The following is a 26,122-nucleotide window of genomic DNA, read 5'->3' as shown; positions in this document are numbered from 1 at the left end:
ACTTGCCAGATTTCGATTTACTTGTTGCTTTTGAGTCTGAATCCAGGACATTGTTATGACGCCTTTTCTTTCCTTCGTTTCTCTAAATGAAGAAATACAAAAATAAATACATGTATCTTGTTGGTGATTTACGTCAATACGTAGACAAGAAATCACAATAGATAAAATCTATTTGGTGCATGGTATCCTAAGCTAGAGGGATGATACCGAAACGGAGTAGATCATGTCCGATCTAGATTAATTAGTAATGAATCTAACAACAAAGTTTACCAGACAATATAAACCATTTACTTTTGAGCTCACCTGCCCTAAGGGCAATATAAACCATTTACTTTTTAGCTCACCTGCCCGAAGGGCAGGTGAGCTTGTGCCATAGGGCGGCGTCCGTCAACTTTTCCTAAAAATCGCTCTACATAAACGACTGAACAGATTTTGACCAAATTTGGTCAGAAGCATCCTTAAGGGAAGAGGAACACATTTTGTATAAATGGTGGGTCTGGGGGCTGAGGGGCGGGGCCCAATAGGGGAAATATAGCAAATTCTTTAAAATCCTTCTTCTTCTGTAGGAATGAAAGGATTTGTTCCATATTTGGTCTGAAGCATCCTTGGGTGAAGGGGAACACATTTTGTATAAACTGTGGGTCTGGCCCCCGAGGGGGCTGAAGGGTAGGGCTAAATATGGGAAACATAGCAAATTCTTAAAAATCCTTCTCATTCTGTAGGATTGAAAGGATTTGTTCAATATTTCAATATTTGGTCTGAAGCATCCTTGAGTGAAGGGGAACCTATTTTGTACAAAACCGTTGGTCTGGTCCCCAGGGACCTGAGGGGCAAGGCCAAAAGGGGGCAATTGGGATATATTGATTTATGGAACTAAGAGATGGATATCAACAATATTTGACTTGAATCATCCCTTGGTAGTGGAGATTCAAAATTGTACAAATGGTGGGGCTGAACCCCCCCCCCCCCCCCCCCCCCAGGACGGGGCTATACAGTTTGACGATGACAGGACGGGGCTATAGTGTGACGATTACAGGACGGGGCTATAGTGTGACGATTACAGGACGGTGCTGTACAGTTTGAAGATTACAGGACGGGACTGTACAGCGTGACGATAACAGGATGGGTCTGTACAGTGTGACGATTCCAGGACGGGACTGTACATTGTGACAATTACAGAATGGGACTAGATTGTGACGATTACAGGACGGGGCTATACAGTGTGACGATTACAGGACGGGGCTAAACAGTGTGACGACTACAGGACATATTTATGACAGCTTTCCTTGGTTATAGAGAACTCGCTCAGTAATAGAACTGTTAGGTGAAAGATAAAGACAAGTAATTTTAGTTACTAACTAACCTTCCACTTCCACTGCGACATTTTGTAGACGGTTGAATTGCGATGCTTCATCAGTGAAATAAACTGTGGTTGGAGGCACATAAATCTGAGACAATGTATTTACATGTATACTGTAGTTACGTTAATTTAATGACAAAACACGTGCTTATATTAACCCTGCTAGTGTGCAGTCACGTGTCTTAATCAAGGAGTGCAACTCTAATTAAAATATATTTTATACGTTCACTTCCCCGCATGCACATGAACAAGTATAGCCAAGTTTCCTCCACGCGGTACAAAGGTGTAACGTGAAGTCACGGTCAAACATGCAGGAGGAATAGCGTACCGGTGACACGTTGAGATCACATAACTCTACAGGAATATGTATTACGCTCGCCTATCGCTCCACGTTCACAGCAAACGTGTATAGCCGGTGGAGAATGGATGGGTTATTCTCCACGGTGGAGACTGAAGTTGACTTTTTTATACCTCCCCTCCACCCTACAGAACTACATCGCGAAACGTGGGGATCGTATGCCACCACGCGGTGTGTAGTGTAATAAGGAATCATAGAAGTTGGTGTAGAGTGATAAATATACTTACGGTAGAAGCAATGTCTTCTGCAACGTTTGAACCAGTTTCTGTGAGAAAAAAAAAATGAAACTGATTGCTGGAACGAATTTAATATACAGCAACGGAATTGTGAAATCAACGTCTCCTCTACTTGTGCAGCAGCAGGACAAAATATTTTACACATAACAATATCATTATTTTTATTATTTGATTCTTAACGGCCCGTCAACACGAAATAGGTAATTAGGGCCAATACAAGTAGATAAAACATGTTAAAGGAAATTACATCAAACGAACGAAAAGGTGAAAGACAAACGTCAACTTGAAAAAGGCTGAAAGTGCCTATAATTAAGTTATCTTTTTGAACAGATCAAACAGTTTTTAGTTAGGTTAGAATTGTAGAGATACTGACTGTTACGACTGTTACATCATTATAATTTAATCTTGCTTGTTACAAGCATTTTCATTGGCTTAAACAATTATGTTATCAGCCAATAACGTAAAAAAAATGACGTCGCCGTTTGTAACGTCGCTTTTGATTGGCTGGTGGATTTCCACAGGGATTGTGTATAGTAAATTAAATTATAAGGATTAACTTGAATATAACATAAAAAATATATTCAAGTGAATCCTTTACCTCTATTTCCCCTATTGGCCCAGCCCCTCAGGTCCCAGGGGGCCACACCCACCGTTTATACAAAGTGGTTCCCCTTTACACAAGGATGCTCCACACCAAATATGGACCAAATCTTTTCTTTCCTACAGAGGAAGGATTTTAAAGAATAATTTGCTATGTTTACCCTATTGGGCCCCACCCCTCAGGCCCTTGGGGGTCAGACCCATGGTTTATACAAAATTGGTTCCCCTTCACCCTAGGAGGCTTCAGACTAAATATGGAATAAATCCTGTCATTCCTACAGAAGAAGAAGAATTTTTAAGAATTTTCTATATTTCCCATATTGGGCCCCGCCCCTCAGCCCCCAAGGGGGTCAACACCAAACACCAAATATGGAACAAATCTTTTCTTTCCTACAGAGGGAGGATTTTAAAGAATAATTTGCTATGTTTACCCTTTTGGGCCCCACCCATCAGGCCCTTGGGGGGTCAGAACCATGGTTTATACAAAATTGGTTACCCTTCACCCAAGGAGGCTTCAGACTAAATATGGAATAAATCCTGTATTTCCTACAGAAGAAGAAGGATTTTAAAGAATAATTTGATATGTTCCCCTATTGGGCCCCGCCCCTCAGGCCCTTGGGGGCCTAACCTAAGGTTTATACAAAAATGAGTCCCCTTGGCCCAAGGATGCACCAGACTTAAGTAGGTTAAAATCCCTTAATTCCTACGGTAGAAGAAGGAATTTGAAATTTTTAACCTCTATTTCCCCTATTGGGCCCCGCCCCTCTGCCACCAGGGGGGCCACACCCACCATTTATACAAAATTGAGTCCCCTTGGCCAAAGGATGCTCCATACCAAATTGGGATAAAATCCTTTAATTCCTATGGTAATAGTAGGATTTTAATGGCTATTTCTCCTAATGGGCCCGCCCCTCTGCCCAGAGGGCCAAACCCATCATTTATACAAAAATAAGTCCTCTTTGCCCAAGGATGCTCCAGACTAAATTAGAATAAAATCCCTTAATCCCTACGGTAGAAGAAGAATATTAAAGGTTTACCTCTATTTCCCCTATTGGGCCCCGCCCCTTTGGCCCCCGGGGTGCCACACCCACTCTTTATACAAAATTGAGTCTGCTTTGCCCAAGGATGCTCCAGACTAAATTATGATAAAATCCTTTAATCCCTATTGGGCGCCGCCCCTCTGCCCCGAGGAGGGCCACAACCACCATTTATACAAAATTGCTGCGGTATGGCACAAGCTCACCATGGTCCTACGGACAAGGTGAGCTAAAAATCATTCGGTAATATTTTCCGGTCGAGCCTTGGGAATGCACGATTGCACTATTGTTATATGGATTGGGGTTTCACAATACACTCTGAAGGTTTTGTCTACGATTTAGATATCTAGAATAACAGGTATGCACAAGGTTTTGAACAAGTGAATGACGCGTACGATTACGACTACTGGTGTATTTAAATAAATATGAGGACAAATTTGCAGTTAAAGAATTTGTTTTAATTTTAGCTTCCTGTGTATAAGGACACTATTTGTTTATACATTGGTTAGCTCACCGGACATGCCATACCGTGCGTCAACAATTTCTTCAAATGACTTGGATTGGAATTGAACTAAATTTGACGGGAAGCATCCCTTGGTTAGAAGAAGTCATGGGTGATGGTGATTCAAAATAGTTTAGCTATATTGCTATAAACGACTTTTTCTGTAGAACTATGCAATGGATATCAATCATATTTATTCAGAAGTATTTGTGGGAGGTGGGGATTCAAAATTGTTCAAATGGTGGGGCTGTGGGGCGGGCCAAAAAAGTTAATTTTTGCTATAATGCTTTAAAGGACTTCTTCTCTGGAACTCAGGGATGGATATCAACCATATTTGACAAGAAGCATCCGTAGGTAGTAGGGATTCAAAATTGTACAAATGTTTAGGCTGATCCCCCAAGGGGCTGAGAGGTGGGGCCAAAAGGGGGCAATTTGGCTATATTGCTATAAACGGCTTTTCTGTAGAATGATGCACTGGATATCAATCATATTTTGTTGGAAGCATTCATGGGAGGCGGGGATTCAAAATTGTACAAATCTTGAATGGCTCCGGGGTTTGCCCCACCCTTGGAGACTTAACCCCTGTGTCATAACTTCGAAACGGATAAGATTCCCACCCAAAAATATATAAACAGTTGTTGGGTATAAAGAGATAAATGCAGTCATGATAATATAATTGACCCCGGGGTCTGCCCCACCCTTGCAGACTTAACCCCTGGATCAGAACTTTGAAACGATTGAAATCCCTACCCCAAAACTATATATATAAATGCTAGGCATAAGAAGACGAATGCAATCATGATATTGTAATTGTTCCTTGGGTCTGGCCACAACCCTAGGGACCTAGTTTCTGAGGCACACCTGAGATCCCCACTCCTTAACCATACATAAAATTGCTGGGCATGCAAAAAAATCTTATACAGATATGCTACAAGGATTGGCCTTGGGGTCTGGCCTATTACCTTTAATCTTATTTGGAGAATATTTTGCCATGATTGCTTAGATAACCAGGTGAGCGATGCAGGCCCTATGGGCCTCTTGTTGAGTAAAAGGCCCATTAACATAGAAGAGGTTTTTAGGGCCAATAAAAGGTAGATAAAACACACAAAAGGAAACGACATCAAACAAAATAAAAAGAGACAATTGACAACTTGAAAAACAAAAATAGTTTTGGTTACTTAAAAAAGAGTCCAAATGGGCCTAAATCGCTCCCCTTATAATAATCTCAAACTTAAAAGTGGACTAAATTACAGTAACAAGGAAAATATCATCCTTTCACCCAGCATGCTACTGGCCAAATATCATCGTCCTAGGCCTCTTGGTTATTCAGAAGAACTTGTTTAAGGTTTTCAACATATTTGACCCCTGTGACCTTGAATATGAGTGAAGGTCTTTCAATTGATCAAGCTTGGTAGCCCTTATTTCCAGCATATTTCTAGCCAAATATCATCACACTAGCGAAAAGTAAAAAAAAGTTCACGCCGGATGACGGACGTCGCATAACGGCATAAGCTCACTTGCCTTTCGGGCAGGTCAGCTAACAATTTTGAATAGATCGACAATGTTTAGGTAGGTAAGAATTGTTGTGATTTTCACCATTTCGATGACAGTTTTGTTATATTGCTATAACAATGTCTCGTGTAAGATCTTGGGATTGGTCCTCGCGTTTCTGTAAATAAGAATGGGTAATGTGTGGATTGAACTACACCAAATTAAACGTTTGCCAATTTGAAGAATGGCTAGGGATGGGCTGACCTCATGCGGGACAAACCAAACTTCATAAGAAGGATAGATCCTTACCATTCAGCTTTTATGGATAATGGCCTTGTTTTTTGTTTGTTTAGATTTACGTCCACTATGGGTGATATGAGGACGGGTACATATGTAAACAGAACAGAAAGTAAATAGACAGAAAAGAATGGAAACTAAAAATATCCTAAATGTTGCAATGGGGTAAGCAATTTTGGTCTCTCCCGTGTATCCTTTGCAGAAGACATGTTAGAAAAAAACGATTCTTCAGAGGGCCCACTTTTGTCGCCTTTTACGATTCACATGCATTGGGATACAACAGACATATTCTTGTTTTCTTCAATGTCCCCTTTACAGAAGGCAAGGGAGAAACAGTAGTCGATTCTGGAGGTATTTCAGAGAGGTAGCAGTATAAAGTTGGCATCAGATCCGCGCTATCACAAGGAGGAAAACACACCAACATACCTGGTCTCTGGCACATATACACAGATGCACTCATACACAATACACATGGAGACAATGTTTTTAAATGACCATTGCTTTTGAGAGGACGTTAAAAGCCTGAAATACCACCAACCACGAACCAATCTTTCTAATTTATTTTATATTGTAATAAGACGTTTGTCTTAACACAATAACCACAACGTACCTGTATATTTGTCTATACGTCTTGATGGATGCAGACGTTTATATGCACTTGTATCAGCACCTCTGATATGACCTTGTACTCTATTCCTTAAAATCATGATTCTAGAATAAAGAATTAAAAAACAAATTGAGTACACAAAAGATAAAACTTTGAACAATAGCGATATTCATATTTATTTTAAGGGCTTTTATCTCACCTGCCCGAAGAGCTAGTGAGCTTATACCATGGTGCGGCGTCTGTCGTCCGTCCGTCCGTCGTCCGTCAGCTTTATCTTAAAACGACTTCTTCTGACAAATAGACAGGCCTACAGTCATGATATTTAGGTGATAGCTTTGTTGGTAATAAATAGCCCAGCAAAGTTTGTGACCTAAACTGACCCTGACTTTCACTTGTCTATAAGATCCCGATTTGTAAAGACCTTCTGTTGTCATAGTTTATTTTTCAGAGATTTAAAATAATATATAAACATGACATACGCTCATATCCACATACACACATGTATTTTCATAATCATCATCATCTTTTAAAGACTTACTGTTATACACCAGAACATTTCTCACAGTTGCCAATGCATCATAGATTAACGGGAATGTTTTGGGTTTCAATAATTTAGTAACTTATTCTTTTATTAAATTTATAGTTCAAGTAGAAAGTATTTTATAACTAGAGTTAAATGATGCACTTACACTTGAATCATGCATTTGACTATGACCTACAATTCTAAGCTTTATGTCTCCAAAATTTCCCTGGTCCAAAAACCCGACTTTTGCAATTTTGACTGACAGATGTCTGCACTACACATGTACATCAATTCGTCAATAGTGTGAGTGTTGTGATCATAGGACACTCTTGTCAGCCTGCAGGTTCAAATGGTTGTATATTAAACTATTCAAATATATTTATATTTATATGACCAATTATTAAATATGGTCAAAATTTTGTTTTAATTTAAATATGATTGATTGAAATAAAATTGGTGTCTATTGTAATGAACTGTTAATACAGTACATAGCTGTCACAAATTGGCTGCGATATATCGAACTTAACGACAGCTGAAACCACACTTTGATACACTTGCTTGACAAATGACATGACAGGCCTACTTCTATTGAATTCAACTGCTAAATTGTATCAGATATTAATACGATTATCTATTGTTAACGTAAGCATGTAATGGACTTTGAAAAATTAGATGTCATATCATCTCAGCAGAAAGAAGTATCGTTTAAATGCATCAGTTCCATGTGTATAATCCATGTGATCGTGAAAAACCTTTAACCGCTTGACCTGTGACCCGACGCTTTTGACAACTTGCAGAACGTCTATAAGGGCCCGCCCCTGAACCCCCAGGAGGGCCGTATCCTCAATGAATACAAAAATTGAGTCGTCTTGCCCAAGGATGTTCTAGACAAAATTCGGTTAAGATCCATCGATTTGTACAAAAGGAGAAGAATTCTTGAAGATTTACCTTAATTTCCCCTCTGCCCCCCGTGAGGATGGGGATGGGGCACATCCTCAATTAATACAAAATTGAGTCGCCTTTGCTTGAGTATGCTCTACACTGAATTCGGTTGGAATCCCTCCATTCATCCAGAAGGATTCCACTATGTTTTCCGTTATGGGCCTTTCTCCCAAGGGAAGCTTCTCCCTCCCTTTATGCAAAACTGAATTCCCCATGCCCAAATCCGTTCTAGACAAAGTTTGGTTAAAATCCATCTGTTTATACAGAAGGAAAAGAATCTTAAATATTTACCTCAATTTCTCCTAATAGACCTATGTTAATTCTCTCCCTAGGCGGGCCCCATCATCCATTTATGTAACAAAAGGAGTCCCCTTTGACAAAGAATGCTCTACACCAAATTCCTCAATTCATTCAGAAAAAGAGGGATTTTAAACTTTTTCCATATGTTCTTCCTTATCGGCCCTGCCTCTCTGCCCTAAGGGGAACCCAACCCTCCGATTTATTTGATCCTGTATCAAGTGGAGCACGTAACTAATTCCAAAATAGAGCCTTTAATTATATAAATGAATATTCAAAGGGTAACTGGAACCTTTAACAATCACTTCAGTTTTATTCCACAATTCAGTATCAATACAGTTGCGTATGCTATGCTATGTCTATAGAGTGATTTAAGTTTATCAGAAATCTGAGCTGAACGTTAGATTTGACTTGTTACGATTTTTCCGCGGAACGAATTTCGCGCATGGTTACAGTAAACACCGTGAATCCGACCTTGCCCTCCACGAGGGAGTTATTTTTAGAAGTTGAATAAGCAAAGAGAAAAGTTCGAATTTGTGAAGAATCCAAACGTGAATTTATTTGTTGATTGTATGCGAACCCGACTACAGTCGATATTTTCTACAACAGCCTCGTTATTTGACATGCCGTCAGAAACTGAGGAAACCGTGGCTGAGAGAAGCGCGATACTGATAGCGTTTGAAGTGAGTGATCTTGCGACGGAGGACAGTAACATCAGTTTCGAATATATAAATTAGTAAAATAAGACTCCCCCCTCCCTAATGCTGCTTTCTATTATCTGATTTTTTTAACCGGTGACCAGGAACCCGGTGTATACGACAGGCTTCTGGTCGGTCGATCAGTTGGGTGGTGATTTAAACATATTTTATTGCATAAATGAAGCAAACGGATTAGGCACAAGTTATATCAACATTACAAAGGCCCTCTCCACAATCAATTTTACATTAATTGAGAAATAGCATAATTTGATTACAATGAATACCATTTACACATTACACATTAACTAAACCTTTGGCTGGATTGTATGTACTTTTTGCACATTTGTAAAATTTTGTTTGTTTGTTTGATTTTGTTTAACGTCCTATTAACAGCTAAGGTCATTTAAGGACGGCCTCCCCTGTGTGCAAGATGCATGCGTGTAGTGTATGTGTGTTTTTTCGTAGGCTGCGATATGTTCGTGTTTATCTCCTTGTGATAGCGCGGAACTGATGCCGACTTTATAGTGCTACCTCACTGAAACATACTGCCGAAGACACCCAGCAGGACGCCCCACCCGGTCACATTATACTGACAACGGGCGAACCAGTCGTCCAACTCCTAAATTGCTGAGCGTTAAGCAGGAGTAGAAACTACCATTTTTAAAGACTCTGGTTTGTCTCGGCCAGGGGACAGAACCCAAAGCCTTCCTCACAGGGTCGAACGCTCAACTAAAGGCCAAAAGAGAGGCATTGTCAAGGGAGACATTAGGAAGGAGAAAGTTGTTTAGAAGGGAAAGAAAATATAAGATCCCAAATTTAGTCGCCTCTTACGATTATGTATTGGGGGCAGCACACACAATTATCACGCCCTACCTGCAGGGACTGACCTCTGTAGAACTATGCACTAAATCATATTTGGTCGGAAGCATTCATGGGAGATAGGGATTTCAAATTGTACAAATAGTGGGGCTGACCCCTCGGGCTAAGGGGGGAGTGTGGGGGGAGTGTGTAGGGGGGGGGGGGGGGTTGCAAAGATAGTTTATTACAGTGACACCTGCTTATGATGATATTCTATTTGCTAGAAAAAAATATCATAATAACCGATCGCGCTGTTTTCGATCGTTTTTGTTGTCTGACCCGGAAGTGAGATGCCCTATATAAATCAGACATATATTGGAGTAGAAACATCGAAAACTATAAATACAAAGGGATAAAGTAATAATCGAAATAATTTGTTCATTGATTAATATCAGCGTGTTGAAAAACTCGAGATATCGTTTTGCCGTCGTAATGATCAGTATGATAATTCTACTTTCACTTTTAAATAACTTCCTAATAAGTTTCCTTATACTATATCCTAGCTAACGATATTCAAATGACAGTCAATATGATGAAATAAGTCATGATTACCCTCTTTTGCAACCAGAAATATTTTGCCGCGCTATGTCAATTTACGATCATGTGACAATCACATGCCTCGCGAGTCGTGCGGTGAAATCAACTTGCAAAGAAACAATTACAAATAAAAAACACAAAATAGTCCCTTTTTAACAATAACCACATATTGAATTTAACGAAAATGGTGTATATTGAGAATAAAGAAGAAGTCGTCAATTGTTTACGACACTAACGTTAACTTTGGATTGATTTCCGGCACCATGCTGTCAGGGCGGTATGTCCCGATTTGACACTTTTTCAAACGGAGACACGGGGGAAATCGAATTCTAACGCAATAGAGAAACTATTGCTCAAATGATTAAAAACACACTTGTTCCAGCTGAAGTAATATTTTCATTGAAATCGACATGATTCTCTGAAATGATATGTCAAGGTAACCGTGAATATTATGAAAGGCATGCTCGTTTTCTTATCGGTATTTGTGTTCGGTAGGCCTAATAATTTCAAATTGATACACAGTCCAACTGCAATTAGATAGCAATTAACTGCACCACATGTTTTGTTAAGACTAAAATGTATGACCAGCAAGCGATGGTCGATCTATTGTTTTCCGCTGACTGGGGTGAAGCGAGGTGTGACAAATTTACCTGGAGAGGACAGGTGTTCACCTCGGGCGATGTACAGTTAGCCGGACCTATTACTTATTGACCAGGTGTTTCACACGGACAAATTACCTGCGTTTTTACCTTATAAAAATCCATTCACGGTAGGAAAATAATATCATTATTTTTTTGCTTAGTTAAAGAAGGAGAAAATCGGTATATGGGTAAAAATATCATAATAAGCGATACATCATAATAATCGATATCATAATAAGGGCTTGGCTTGTTCTCGTTTCCCCCACTTTTTAAAAAAACATGGGGGGAAGAATGTTGTTGGCAGTATCCACCTGTGTTTTAGCCTGTGTTTACCTGTGTTTCTACCTGTAGTTAACCCTTCTATCTAAGGTGGTGTTTTATCATATTTAATTTAATAATACATTATATAAGTTTTTTTCAGATTTTTAATGACAAATGTTAAAATTTAAATTATTTAAATATTAATCATATATATAAATATATATATTCAGTATTAAATATATCCATTTTGTAGTCCTTGTGCTGCTGATATGATAAGATGAAATGTGTTATTTCATTTTCTAGTATTTTAAAAATATTAATGATGCCACCTGCCCTGCCACAATGACTACACTCAATGATATTACAGTCCGGTTTGGACAACGCCAGCTCACCCATCCTTCAGACCATGCCAACGTCATCGCCAGAGAGATTATGGACGGCATACACAACAGATCCAAATCAGAGATTACGCCAATACCGAGTATCTACAACGAGGAAGTGACCAAGCTCCGGACCGACGAATGGAATGATGCCAGCAAGAGGATTGTCAAGCGTCTACCGACCTTCTACTCAGTGCACGCTAGACTTTACCGAGCAAGATGGATGCAGACACCAAAGTTACCAATGACCACCCGAGCCGTTGTCCTGGACGGATTCTGGACCAAGACGACTGCCGGGGAACAGTTCCTGCTTTTTGATGATGGAGATGACTCGCGCATCATCAGCTTCGCTACTACGGACAACCTCTTCAACTTTGCCAATGCTGACAACCTCTACTCGAAAATTTCAATACTCTTATCACATCACTACACATTTTGGCCTCACTTCCTTCATCCAGTAAACACTTTGACATGATGAAAACCCTAGACAACTTGTACAGCAATAGAAAGACCGTCCTTAGGCCAGTACAAATGGACTGAATAGTCACTGAAATGAACTATTAGTAGATTTCAAACACAGTATGTCATCATTCCTTTGTTTGGATAGATCACCAATATGAGCTTAATTACATCTAATGTAGGCAGAGAAGTTCCCTGGCGTTTATCACCACTTTCTAGAAGACCTTCAGGAATGACTTTCCCTCTCACAACTAGTCTCACATCAGTCTCCTTCCCGCGAAGTGCAGGTTTCACCTTAAGTTCCCCTAAAATGAACATTTAATTTACATAACAACAGAAAGTATATGCATTAAAAACCAATTTATATATACCTGGTACATACAAGGTTTGGTGATCATCTATGCAACACAATATATAAAAATTTACAGCTATATTGTGAAGTAAAACAGTTTTATAAACAAAATGCATTCTCAACACATTCATTGGACGTGAAAAACAACATTGTACAATCGGAAACGATGGATTTCAGGGGGCTAAATTACCGAGTTATCGTGAGGGATTTAAGTTTTATGAGGACATGGATCTCTCGCGTGTCACATATGTCTTCGATCGTATATCTGAACACGGCCAGCCCGGATCATATTGCTGTATGAACATTGTTTTACTGACATGCTGTGACGGTATAATCGATTACGTTAACAATGAGACGTCTACACTGTATATCACTTTATATTTAAACCAGATGGTAAAAAAGGTAAGTTTATGCATAGTCTATGACAAAATAACACAAGAAAAGTTTACTGAATTGATATGTAATATAAAATCAATTACTACCTCGCAAAAGATTGATGAGTCGTATAGAAAACGTATAGAGACATATTGGTCAGAAAAGATTTTACCAACGATCAAGCGCGGGGTGTTTTACAAAAAAAGTTTGAAAAACAGCAATTGCAAATCAATGAATCACATGATCATGTTTCAAACTTATGAAGTTCCCTATCGAATTCAGGGTTTATGTACTTTATACCATTCATCAGTCCGTGGATGGTGTACGTAGAAAAATTATTGTCTAAAAGGTTGAAAAACAACCATTTCAAAATAATGTATCACACTATCAAGCGTCAAGCCTCACAAGTTCCCGAGCTGATTCGGCATGCAACAATTGCAATACTTTTGATGGTCGTTGGTACCGGTGACTATGAACCGGCCGCGCACGCGCAAAATTGCAAGCTTAGTTGTCTTGCGGGAATTGTCAACATTTGGAAAAGCTTTAAAAGTTAAAAGTTCCCAAAACATGTGTGCTAGAAAACCGACTTTTGTTTTTACTTCTACGAATGACATGTTAACAATACCGCAGGAATCGCTAACAATATGAAAATACCGACGGTATTAAGCATTAAGCTTTATTAAAAGTTAATTTTTTATCTTATGTTTATTTATAAATCTACAAATAAAAAAGCAGTATTTATATGTTTTCAAACACATTACATAGATATAGTCACACGAACATATATTACGGACAAAGAGCCGTAGCGGTCTGGTAACTTCTACAAAGAATGGAACTGAAAATAAATGATCCATGGAACTGGAATAAATCATCCATTCTGATGAGGAAAACAACAAATAATAAAACAAACAAAATGTTATACCAGTTTACACAGCAATATTATCCGGGGCGGCCGTGTTCAGCTATGCGAAGTCCTTACATAAATGTGCACACATAAATAAATAAAAATAAAAGGAGTACAATCAGGGACGTATTATACACTGTCCCTAGTACAATGTCTCTGTTCATGTTTTCCCACTACTGTTAATTATCCTTCATTTCACAAGCACAAAATGCACCTATTCTTTATTATCCATTCACTGATTGCCATTATGCAAGTAAATGCTCATGTCACATCATCTGAGGATGCTAATTAATGAAAATTACAACAATGCGTCACACTTAAAGAGGGTAAAAAAAAGAGGAGAGGGAGAATATTTTTAAGGCATCATTTAAGAGGTGATTGATTTTGGAAATTCCAAAGGCAACATCATCACATGACCTGATTTCCAATTAGCAGAATACAGAACACATATCTGAGGTATTATAGTAGATATTGATGCTCAACGTGTTACTGAAGCAATTCAATTTGAAGTGGTGAGCGGCTTTAATGTTACACTGACATAATTCTAGTTTTTCATACCATAAGGATATCGCATATTTGTCTTGGAGTTATTACAGACTCTAAGCTATAATTTCAATATTCAGCCTTTTCTTACCTATATGTCAGCACTTATAGTATACAAACATATGGCAACCACATCTTAATGAGGAAACCTATTTGAGAGGAAAACTTGTTTGTCTTTTTATTTATTACCAAACACGGAAATCAATAACAAGAAATGTATCCTGTTTTAAAACTAAAGGTCTTACTCACCAGCTGTAGATATTGATGGCGATCAGATAATCTATGTCCTATAGGCCCGACACCTGTTGGTGAGGAGATGGTTTATATATACAGTATAACAGACTACATCTGGTGATAGGGGGTGGAATACACTGCCGGTTGGTGAGGGAGACAGTATTGACTATCACATGAAACACCTCTCATCATCATATAACAGAATCAGGTGGAATCTCAGGTTTTCATTGTGTGTCAACATTTGACCTGATTTAGGTCTGTGACATGTGTACAATGTCATGTAAATCATACCACAGTTCCTGGAAATAGGTTTTGTTTGTTAGGAAGGGAAGGAGGGGTGAACTGAGGGAGGGGGAGGATAATATAGCGAAGAAGAAGAAAAAGGTAATTAAAGGAGAAGGAAAGTAACTGATGGGAGGATTGGATAAATGAGGGAAAGAGAATGATGAATGAATGATGGATATAAGATGAGGCAAGGAGAAGGGTAAGTGAGAGGGAGAAAGTAGAAGAACAGGTGGTACATGTACCAGGAGAGTGTTCAAGTATCTTAATAATGTAAAACAATTATTGAGATTCCCATTCATGAAGGGATGGAATGAAAGGGAGGGGTTAATATCTCTGTCTTTAGGGACCACTTACAGCTCACCTCTCCTCCCCTTTTGTACTCGTAGGAGGAATGAAAGCCCTCCCCTCCCTCCCCCGTGTGTGTCCTGTGAGGAGTGGAAATGGGTTACCAGGGGCTACTGGGATGTTACATGAGACAACGAAATGTGATAGCAGACTGTTTGTCCAGGATGACATCAGCTTGATAAATGCACATTCAGGAGCAGGTAAAGTTACGACATTGGGTTTCTCTCCGTTACAGCTGGTATCTAGTTTTAATTTGGGTTACTTTGTTTTTATCACTATGATTACTCTGTACAACAGATGTTGTTCATGGCAAACAAAATTGTAAATAATACTAAGTGCGACATACTATCTAAATGTTGAGGAAGTATTTGATTTATATATGAATTTTGAGCCAAAATTCAATAAATAAATTAAATATCTAATAAAGCTATGTAACATGAAGTTGGCCGTTATGAATAATCAAGGAATGGGTCATCTTCTACAATGGTGGGCTATTCAAATCACCTTGCGTCCGTGACGTCGTCCGTCCTTAAACAATTCTTGTTATCGGTATTTCTCAATAAGGGATCTTTCTCAAATTGTATATGTAGGTTCTCCTTGATCCTTAGCTGTGCAGGGCAACTTTTGAGACTGATCGGATAAACAACATGGCCGACAGGCAGCCATCTTGGATTTTGATTGTGAAAGTTTGTTATCACTATTTCTCCGGACGTACCAAAGGGATCTTTCTCAAATTTAATATGTAGGTTCCCCTTGGTACTTAACTGTGCAGGGCAACTTTTGAGACTGATCGGATAAACAACATGGCCGACAGGCAGCCATCTTGGATTTTGATAGTGAAAGTTTGTTATCACTATTTCTTGGGAAGTGCCAAAGGGATCTTTCTCAAATTTGATATCTGTAGGTTTCCCTTGGTCCATTGTTGTGCAGCAGTGCCTGAAATGGACGGTCACCTGCTCGCCAATGGCGGTTAAAGTCTTGCTTGAGCGACTAAAAGTTGTCAAAAGTGAGGTAGTCACTGGCCCAACAAAAATAGTTTGGGCGACNATATCATTATTACTAAAAATGTACTGAAAATCTGTTTGAAATATATGGTGATTTCTTATTTTGAGTAATTCCATGATGATGTTCAGTTGTTATGTAGTGCCATATTTAGCCAACCTCTTGTAACTTATATTCTGCTTGTTTTGACCAAAAAAATGTTGAATTATCCTACAAAATTATGTTAATTTTCTATTCAATTAAAGAGGTTCCACATTGTTTATCATGTTTATCTAACTGCAGTTAGTTATTGATATTTATTTTTATCAAAAAGAGAATGAGCCGATAGGAGTTTTTCTTTTTAAAAGTATCTCTATTGAGATAAAGAAGCAAAATATGTTGAGGAGTTGTCGAAATTCTTTGTACCATATCTTTTTATGAAACTCGATTGATTCACACTATTAAGCCGACATTAGCAAGTTTCATTCCCTTGTTGAGTGCCATTCCTTCAGTACCCTTTACTATAACACCTGATATCTTTCCAAAATCTCTTTCAAAAGTCTTGGTCAAATCATTATTGGATTGAAACTTGACTGCTTATTTTGGTATTCTTATTACAATAACAATAATAAGATGTGTGTGTTTTTAATAAGAACTGTAACAGATCAGTTTATTTTTTATCAAATTTTATTCTGATTATTTTGCTAGCAAACCATCCCTTTATAAGTATAGGGGTAAATAATAATAACTTATAAAATATCCCGATGATCTCCAAAAATTATGACATGTAAGCCTTTTGAGCAATATTGCCGAGGCTGGTATTACTTATAAATTATAATTTCAAAAATAAAGTAATTGCTTTAAAAGAATATTTTCTGGGATATCCATGGAATAGTGTGCTATGATATATCTGGAAATCTGCATATCTATGAGATCATGGTTGTTCTTAGAAATCAGTCCTTATGATTTTTTTAATTTTTTTTCTTCAGTTTATACATGTATATTTGATTGTCTGAACCTCGGTGCGATTATTTGGTTGTCTTACTAACGATTTGGTTGGAGATTTATGTGTCTCACCCTCCAGGTAGGGGAATATTCTCTATTATTAATCAACACATCAGATTTGTTTAAAGTCCATAGACAAAAAAAAAAAAATCATAAAAGCTGAGGCCAGACAAGGTTGATCAGTTTCTTCAAATATTGAAAAGCTGAATGTCTTACAATTCTGTCATTAATCTTAATCCTGCCAGGCCATGCTGACTGACTATATTCAAATATGTATTTTGCAAATTCTGGTTAAATATTTAAAGTCTATCACTTTTTTTCTTGTGTAATAATACAACTAGTTACAATTGTACAACTATATAAAAAACAAGAGGCCCAGAGGGCCTGTATCGCTCACCTGAATATAATTAAAGTAATTGGTATGAAGTACAGATATAGCACTCCATGGTAGGTGCTGTAAGTACATATGAAATTTCAAAAAGATCCATCCAGTACTTGAGATATAGAGAACAAACTTCAAACAGAGCCCCACCCCTATGCCCCTACGGGGGTCATACCCACCAATTATACAAAATTGAGTCATCGTCACCCAAGGATGCTCCACATTAAATAAGGATAAAATCCCTTAATCCCGATGGTCGGCGGAGAAGGATTTTAAAGGTTTTACCTCTATTTCTCCTATTGGGCCCTGCCCTTCTCGGAGACCACACCTACTGCTAATACAAAATTGAGTCCCCTTGGGCCAAGGCTGCTCCAGACTAAATTAGGATAAAATCCCTTAATCCCTATGGTAGAAGAAGGATTTTAAAGGTTTTACCTCTATTTTCCCTATTGGGCCCCGCCTCTCTGCCTACAGGGGGGTCAGACACACCGTTTATACAAAATTGGTTCCCCTTCCCAGAGAATGCTTCAGACCAAATATGGACAAAATCCTGTCATTCCTACCGAAGAAGAAGGATTTTGAAAATTTACGTCTATTTCCCCTATTGGGCCCCACCCCTCAGGTCCCAGGGGGGCCACGCCCACCGTTTATACAAAATTGGTTACCCTTTACCCAAGGATGTTCCACACCAAATATGGACCAAATCCTTTCATTCCTACAGAAGAGTAAGGATTTTAAAGAATATTTTGCTATGTTTCCCCTATTGGGCTCCGCCCATCAGGCCCCTGGGGAGCCAGACCCATGGTTTATACAAAATTGGTTCCCCTTCATCCAAGGATGCTCCACGCCAAATATGGACCAAATCCTTTGATTCCTACAGAAGAAGGATTTTAAAGAATAACTTGCTATGTTTCCCCTATTGGGCCCCGCCGCTGAGGCACCTGGGGGCCAGATCCAGTGTATACAAAATTGGTTCCCCTTCCCAGAGAATGCTTCAGACCAAATATGAAACAAATCCTTTCATTTACAGAAGAAGAAGGATTTTAAAGAATAATTTGCTATGTTTCCCCTATAGGGCCCCGCCGCTCAGGCACCTGGGGGCCAGATCCAGTGTATACAAAATTGGTTCCCCTTCATCCAAGGATGCTCCACGACAAATATGGACCAAATCCTTTCATTCCTACAGAAGAAGAAGGATTTTAAAGAATAATTTGCTATGTTTCCCTTATTGGGCACGGCCCCTCAGGCCCCTGGGGAGCCAGACCCATGGTTTATACAAAATTGGTGTCCCACTAACCAAGGATGCTCCACACCAAATATGGACCAAATCCTTTCATTCCTACAGAAGAAGAAGGATTTTAAAGAATTTGCTACATTTCCCCTATTGGGCCCCGCCCCTCAGCCCCCAGGGGGGGACAGACCCACCATTTATACAAACTTTGTTCCCTTTCCCCCCAAGGATGCTTCTGACCAAATATGGAACAAATCCTACCATTTCTTCAGAAGAAGAGGGATTTTAAAGAAGAATTTGCTATATTTCCCCTATTTGGCCCCACCCCTCAGGCCCCTGGGGGGCCAGACCCACCATTTATACAAAATTGGTTCTTCTTCACCCAAGGATGCTCCACACCATTTTTTTTTAAAATCTGCTCAGTAGTTCATGACTAGTAGTTTAAAGTTGACGGACAACGGACGCTGCGGTATGGCATAAGCCCACCTAGGTCCTTTGGACCAGGTGAGCTAAAAAACAGCTAGAAAATAATAATTCTCTAAGCAATGTATGATTATCAAAATAAAGAATTATTTAGGCCAGAAGAAACACAACATTTTCGTTTCATCAGCAGTACGGTGATAATTGTGATCTCGCAAATGAGAGCGTTTATTAGTTTTATTACGGTACCGTCGAGGATGCGGCGCTGCAGTCGCATTGTTCACAACACCGGAACGGTGGAAGTTCAAGCGAACGTATGTTTGCAGTAGGTCTATTAGGTCTACATACAAGTATGTTTATTATAGTGATGTACACGTCTACAATAAAATGAGACTCAAGATTAACATTTCATCATGTCTTCCTGTGAATGATTATCGGACAAGCTGAGCCAGCGAGTGTAGATGGTCGGAAACTTGAATGGTGGGAAACTTCGATAATCTTGTTGGATTACGATGTGGACCGCCTCAAGGTGGTCATTTGAATCAATAGGACGTTTGTTAAACTCTCCAATAGTCCTGAATTAATTGGAGGGTTTTAAAAGTAAATGGTCTAGAAGTACTCGGGACGAAATGTCTCTTCCTTTCTCTCAATGGAGAAGACGGGCACCTGAAGCGTACGATATGTCCGCCATATTTAAGATCAAATTCAGACTTCAGTCTGCCCTGTAGTAGTCTTAGGATTTGAGACAGAAATTTAGACTTAAGACTTAGTTGTTTTTTTCATGATCCCCAAGCTAAGTCTGTTTTTAGACTTAAGTAAAAAAAACTTTGGACTTAAGTCCAGAATTATACTTAAGTCCGTTTCATGATCCCGGGCCCTGGTCTCCGTAACATACCCAAGTATTATGACTTTAGTCCAAATGGTTCTTAGGATGTTGTTCTTTTAAGTTTTAAACATATTTGACCCCTGTGACCTTGAAAGTAGGTCAAGGTCATTTTAAGACGACGACCATGTAGTCGCTGATCGTGGTGTTAGAGATGTCTTGCGACTGTTAGAGGCATCTGGTATTAATACCAGTATGTACTCATATCTTAAGACTGGGAAGAGGCGATACTCTGATCTACAGGCTAACATTGACAGAACAGTTGCTAAATCCCGATGGATTGTAGAGTCTTTTCAAGGCCGTCTGAAACATTAGATATTTTTAGAACTCTATGAATATCAAATTGCTTCATTGATATAATTGAGAAAATGCCAAATATTGTGATTGCATGCTTCAATTGGATACTGGGACTCATTTATCAAAGATCACCGGAAACTGAGAAAGAACTCGCACAACAAATGAAATTTCTACTTACAAAAGCAAACTGTTTGGCTTAGAGAGTGAAAACAACCAGCTCTCTCCAAGTGAGCAAAGTCAGAGTGCGTAGAGATTATGAAATATGGATTAATATATAAGATAAGTCAGATTAAATATAATGCTTGGAATTATTACGCCAAATGAAAATAATCCAATAAAAGATTACTACTGCCAATGCCCAGTTGGTCAAAGAACTAGTGGAATGTGTGCTCATACATCAAGTATACTTTATTATCTTGGCTATCATAGCAATCTTCAAAATCCAGTTGCACCCAAGGACTAAGAAGTTTAGACAAAGCTTGAAAAATCTAAAATCACCAGTTTGAAAACAAACTCGAAGCCTCGCATCATTTTCTTCTTCCTTCTTTTTTCAAAGTGTTACGTTTTCCGGCCCGTCGCCGTATATCTGGCCAATATGTTGTGGTGAACACTTTATGGGAGAAATATGGAAACGGAGCGGGTCACATAAATTCAGGTTCGCTCCTGTCCAGTATCTTGGAAGTTGAAAGAAGTTGACAAACACTTGAATACAAATACTTGGTTCATTTAATATTGAAGAATGGATAATATTATTTACCATAGAGTGTGATAATCAGTACCGCAATGTAAACACTATAGACGGTATTTAGGGAGAAATCTAGTAGTCGGAAATCTCGGAATTAGTAACTTATCCTTAGCTCGAGTTGCTTCTTTTGGATCGTGAATAATAATCAGTTTCACTATAAATAGTATGTAATCATTCTTGATTATGATTAGTTATGTAGCTTCGAAGTTAGTTTTCCCTCTTGGGTCATATCGTCTGCTTTTGGGAATATCCCATAATGCATTACGCCCAAAAAGCTACCTCAAATACCCAAAACATTCAATAATAATTATTGCACTAGTATGAAATGCCTACCCATCGCTCTGGTGGTAGAAACGACATTTATGATGTGTCTGGTTTGTAGAACGCGCAAGTCTTAACTGCTCGACGTCTGTCAGAGCATTGAGTCGCTTTTTCGTGCATCCGCCGGCTTTTATACTTTCCGCCTGGGTTGTATCAGCCAATCAACATTGAGCAATGACGTCACATTTGAAGTCCGCCAAAGTGTAAACTATGGAATTTCTCGGAGTTATAATGTTTCCGACAGTTTAAAATGTACAAAACAATAACACATCACTTATTTAATCTACGAAGGATCTAGGCATACATCGTTTACATTTAAAGGTGAGATATAAGGGTCTGAAATCGTGTCTGAATCGAAGTAGACGAATCTCGCCATTTTGAACGGCATGTTCGAGCCAAAGTTGTAGCTGGAAGATAGATAAACCAACTCATGTCTTATAACATTGATGAAATCTACATATCAGTATATAGTAAATTCGTAACACAAGTCTGCCATTTTAACACATCCCATACTCTTGCATCTTGCAAAACATTATCTGTAAATGTCATCAGCTGTTAGGACTAATACGGCGCCTAACTTTAATAAATATATAAAAACAAAGTAACACACAAACATAAAATCTCTAAATACTATTGATATTGCGAAAGCATTGTCTGGGAATCTGACAACTGATTAGGCAGTAGAAAGAATGTTTTGGTGGCCATCTTGAAAAGGAACATACCAACGAATCTTTTCTAAACATGTTCTCTGTTGATTAAATATTTATTCCACCTAAACTTAAATTATTTTTTTATGTATACAGTCTACCTGCCATAACGGTCACCTTAAATAAACGGTCACCTGCCTTAAACGGTCAGTATATGGTCCTCCCGATGAAATACACTATATATTGAACTCTAATTAAGTGGTCACCTGTCTGAAGCGGCCAACGGCCACTTAATTCGGGTCCCAATTACGATCGCTGTCTGAAAACAGCGGCCAGCCGCCATTTTGTCTAGAAAGGTACACTGCAACGATCACGTGACTACGCTTATTTTTAGTTGCAGTAATGTGATGTTTTTACGATAGTGATTGAAACTCATTGCGGCGATTTTCATTGATACTCGCTAACTCTGGTTCAGGTAAGTGAATTGTTTTTACGGGCATATTTTAGTCACATAATATACTATGGTCAGTAGTTTATGTGTAGATCTCTAAGCGATCGCGTTAAAGTGATTGAATTAGCGGAGCAAGGACTAAGTTCATCCTCATTTGAAATATTGAATTGTTTTCCTGCCAACACTACCAGTCTTTCACAACCAATGGACCAAGGAATTTTTCAGGCGACGAAGCAGAAGTTCCGTAACGTTTAAAAAATATTTTGATACTGAAATGAAATGACCGTACTGAGAGTATTCATATCGCCATCCAATACTACCGCCAACTATCACCTAGAACGGATTTCTTCAATACATAATTCCCTCGATAAATTCGCAACCCTCGCACACCGCCATTCGCTTTGTGCTTTAAAATTCCCTATGTTATCTCCAATTCGGTCGTCGTGGAACTCTCTAATGTTCTATTTTTAGACCCATAGGAAATTCCCATTTTTACTAGCACAGGTAATAGTTACGCTTCGGCGATTTCGTTTATTGATCAAATCGATAGCGGTAGGCATATGTTTTTTTTAGCCCACCATCATCTGATGGTGGGCTATTCAAATAACCCTGCGTCCGTCGTCCGCCGTCCGTCCTTAAACAAATCTTGTTATCGGTATTTCTCAAGAAGTGCCAAAAGGGATCTTTCTCAAATTTTATATGTAGGTTCCCCTTGGTCCTTAGCTATGCAGGGCAACTTTTGAGACTGATCGGATAAACAACATGGCCGACAGGCAGCCATCTTGGATTTTGATAGTGAAAGTTCGTTATCGCTATTTCTCGGGAAGTACTTAAGGGATATTTCTAAAATTTTATATGTAGGTTCCCCTTGGTCCTAAGCTGTGCAAGGCAACTTTTGAGACTGATAGGATAAACAACATGGCCGACAGGCAGCCATCTTGAATTTTGATAGTGAAAGTTTGTTATCGCTTTTTCCCAAGAAGTACTTAAGGGATCTTTCTCAAATTTTATATGTATGTTCCCCTTAGTCCATAGCTGTGCAAGACAACTTTTTAGACTGATCGGATAAACAACATGGCCGACATGCAGCCATCTTGGATTTTGATAGTGAAAGTTTGTTATCACTATTTCTCAAGAATTATCTGAGGGATCTTTCTCAAATATTATATGTAGGTTCCCCTTAGTCCTAAGCTGTGCAGGGTAACTTTTGAAACTGATCGTATAAACAACATGGCCGACAGGCAGCCATCTTGGATTTTGATAGTGAAAGTTTGTTATCACTATTTCTCAAGAATTATCTGAGGGATCTTTCTTAAATATTATATGTAGGTTACCCTTAGTCCTAAGCTGTGCAGGGTAACTTTTGAAACTGATCGTATAAACAACATGGCCGACAGGCAGCCATCTTTGATTTTGATATAGAAAGTTTGCTATCGCTATTTCTCGGGAAGTACAACTTCAACTTTTATATGAAGGTTCCCCTTGATCTCTCGTTGTGCATGTTATATTTTGAGACTGATCATAAAAACAAAATAGATTAAAAGAAGAACTAAACAGATCTTTCTCATATTGCAATGATCGATTCTATTTCTTTCACTTAATTTAAGTACTGTACTAGTGAATATGTGAAATGACAAACTCACTTTGAAGGTTGGCTTTCATACACATCAGTATTTAGTTTAGATCAAAAGTTACCTTAAGTTGCATTTAATGTTAACATGACTCGATCAAACAGATTAGAGGAAAGAAGAGAAAAGATCGAACTGACAAAGTACTAATGAAGATGGTACAAAGGTTTTTATAAAACAATGGGTGATTTCTACTTATATTGTGTTTGTGTTGTACACCTGTATGTCAAAGTTTTGCCTTGTAACAAGTTTTTCTTTTAATATTTCTCCCATTCCATTGCAGTTGAGGCATATATGTTGAGTGAAATGGCCAGACTCTACAGGGTCCGATTTACTCAAACAGACATCGACGTTATAATAATTGCATTGATACATGCATATACATGTGTACATGTACATGTATCAGAACTTTTCAGGTCAATAGCATTTTCATTATACATGTACCTGTACATGTAAATTCTGGTACATGTATTTATGACTTCATGTACATGTAATTTTTATGTGAACATTTTGTCTTCTAAATGCATAAATACATGCTATTTTCTAATTGCTTGGCATTACATACATGTATTTAAAATAAAGTACACTTGAACCTAACTATAAACTTTTGTATCTGGATTATTAGTCACATGATCTGACTGCACCTGATTTCAGCAGCCACCTCTCTTATGCAGCCATTTTCCCTTAATCCCTTAAGTGGCCGCTTAATACAGGTTTGACTGTATGTAAAGACCATATGGTAATTTGATCCTTTCTTTTATTATGTTCCACCACATATTTTGGATTGATATTTTTGTCACTGGTAGTTCATTCCCTAGTCCTTCTATAATCAAAATATTTTTGGTAAACAATAGTCATACGATACATTTATTCTAAGATGTACACATTTTTTGTCTGGAAAATATCATTGTTTGAGATGGCTTCCGGCTGTTGATTTGTCTGTAAATATCTGATAACTCACCATATCAAGATACTTTTACATGTATACTGTAGCATATGATTCCTAGTTTTATTTGCATAACAATTACTTTTCAATACATTATAAGTATGACAACATGCGTCTTTTGGGATTCCAGTTTTATGCTCTTACGAAAAACGAACCAACTGCTCATTTGTATTTTTGTTGGTGTTTTAGTTGTGATAAAGTTAAGGTCTACACCTCAATTTCCCCCCCCCCCCCCCCTTTAGCTAATGTTTATTCAGAAAGAAAGAAAACCCATTAAGTTAGCATTTGGGCAAGGTGAGCTAAAAATCAAACAAATACATACCAAATGTTTTGAAGACGGATTTTCTGCAGTGAAAGCTTGCTAATATCGTTGTGCAAACAAGGAGATAGATTCCGTACACCCTGACTTTCCTAATGTCTGTACACACAGGTAACTAAACACACAATAAAGTTTTGTTTGAATGCACGAGTATTCGTCTCACTCATTTTTATCCTGTGCGTACGTACTGTTATTTGAGATATCGATCAACTCTATTCAGAAAACTTAAATTACGCAGGTACAAATTGCAAATTTGAACAAAGAGGGGTATTTTTAGTAACTTACGCATAATTTAGGTAATACACCATTCAATACTATTGCGGACGTCCAAGTGGCGAATACAATCTCTTTATGAATTCTTCTTTACACGTGGCAATTTATCTACGTTCTATATAGTACTCGGAACATTATCAAAAGAAGCGTCCCTAGGTGGTGAGGATTCAAAATTGTACAAATCGTTGGGCTGACCTCCTAAGGGGCTGAGGGGCGGGGACAAAAGGGGGCGATTTGGCTATATTTCTATAAACGACTTCTTTTGTAGAACTATACGATAGATATTTATAATATTCTTTTTCTGTACCATTGGAGGGATTTCCCACAAATTTTGCCTGGATGATCCTTGGGCAAAGGGGAGTCAATTTTATATAAACAGGGTGTGGCCCCTCTGGGTGCAGAAAGAAGAGACCAAATTAGGGACGGGTGTTGCTGAGAGACAGAGCCAATAATTGGAAATAGTTGAAGTAT

At 38.5% G+C, this 26,122-nt stretch overlaps 1 long non-coding RNA gene across 1 annotated transcript; it reads right to left on the bottom strand.

Annotated features, from left to right (window-relative positions):
• LOC110462136 lies at positions 1 to 25,529 on the bottom strand. The gene is made up of 4 exons (XR_002464238.1): positions 25,382 to 25,529; positions 6,492 to 6,592; positions 1,946 to 1,983; positions 1 to 82 (listed from the first exon to the last, which is right to left on the bottom strand). It is a non-coding gene; the product is annotated as an uncharacterized LOC110462136 (long non-coding RNA).
• Between the last annotated feature and the right edge of the window lie 593 nt (positions 25,530 to 26,122).

This window comes from Mizuhopecten yessoensis, unplaced genomic scaffold, assembly GCF_002113885.1.
Source record: "Mizuhopecten yessoensis strain PY_sf001 unplaced genomic scaffold, ASM211388v2 scaffold10751, whole genome shotgun sequence".
In the NCBI taxonomy this organism is placed as follows: Eukaryota; Metazoa; Mollusca; class Bivalvia; order Pectinida; family Pectinidae; genus Mizuhopecten; species Mizuhopecten yessoensis.
The sequence above is the reverse complement of the archived record's forward strand: the minus strand, read 5'-3'. Positions and strand labels throughout refer to the sequence as shown.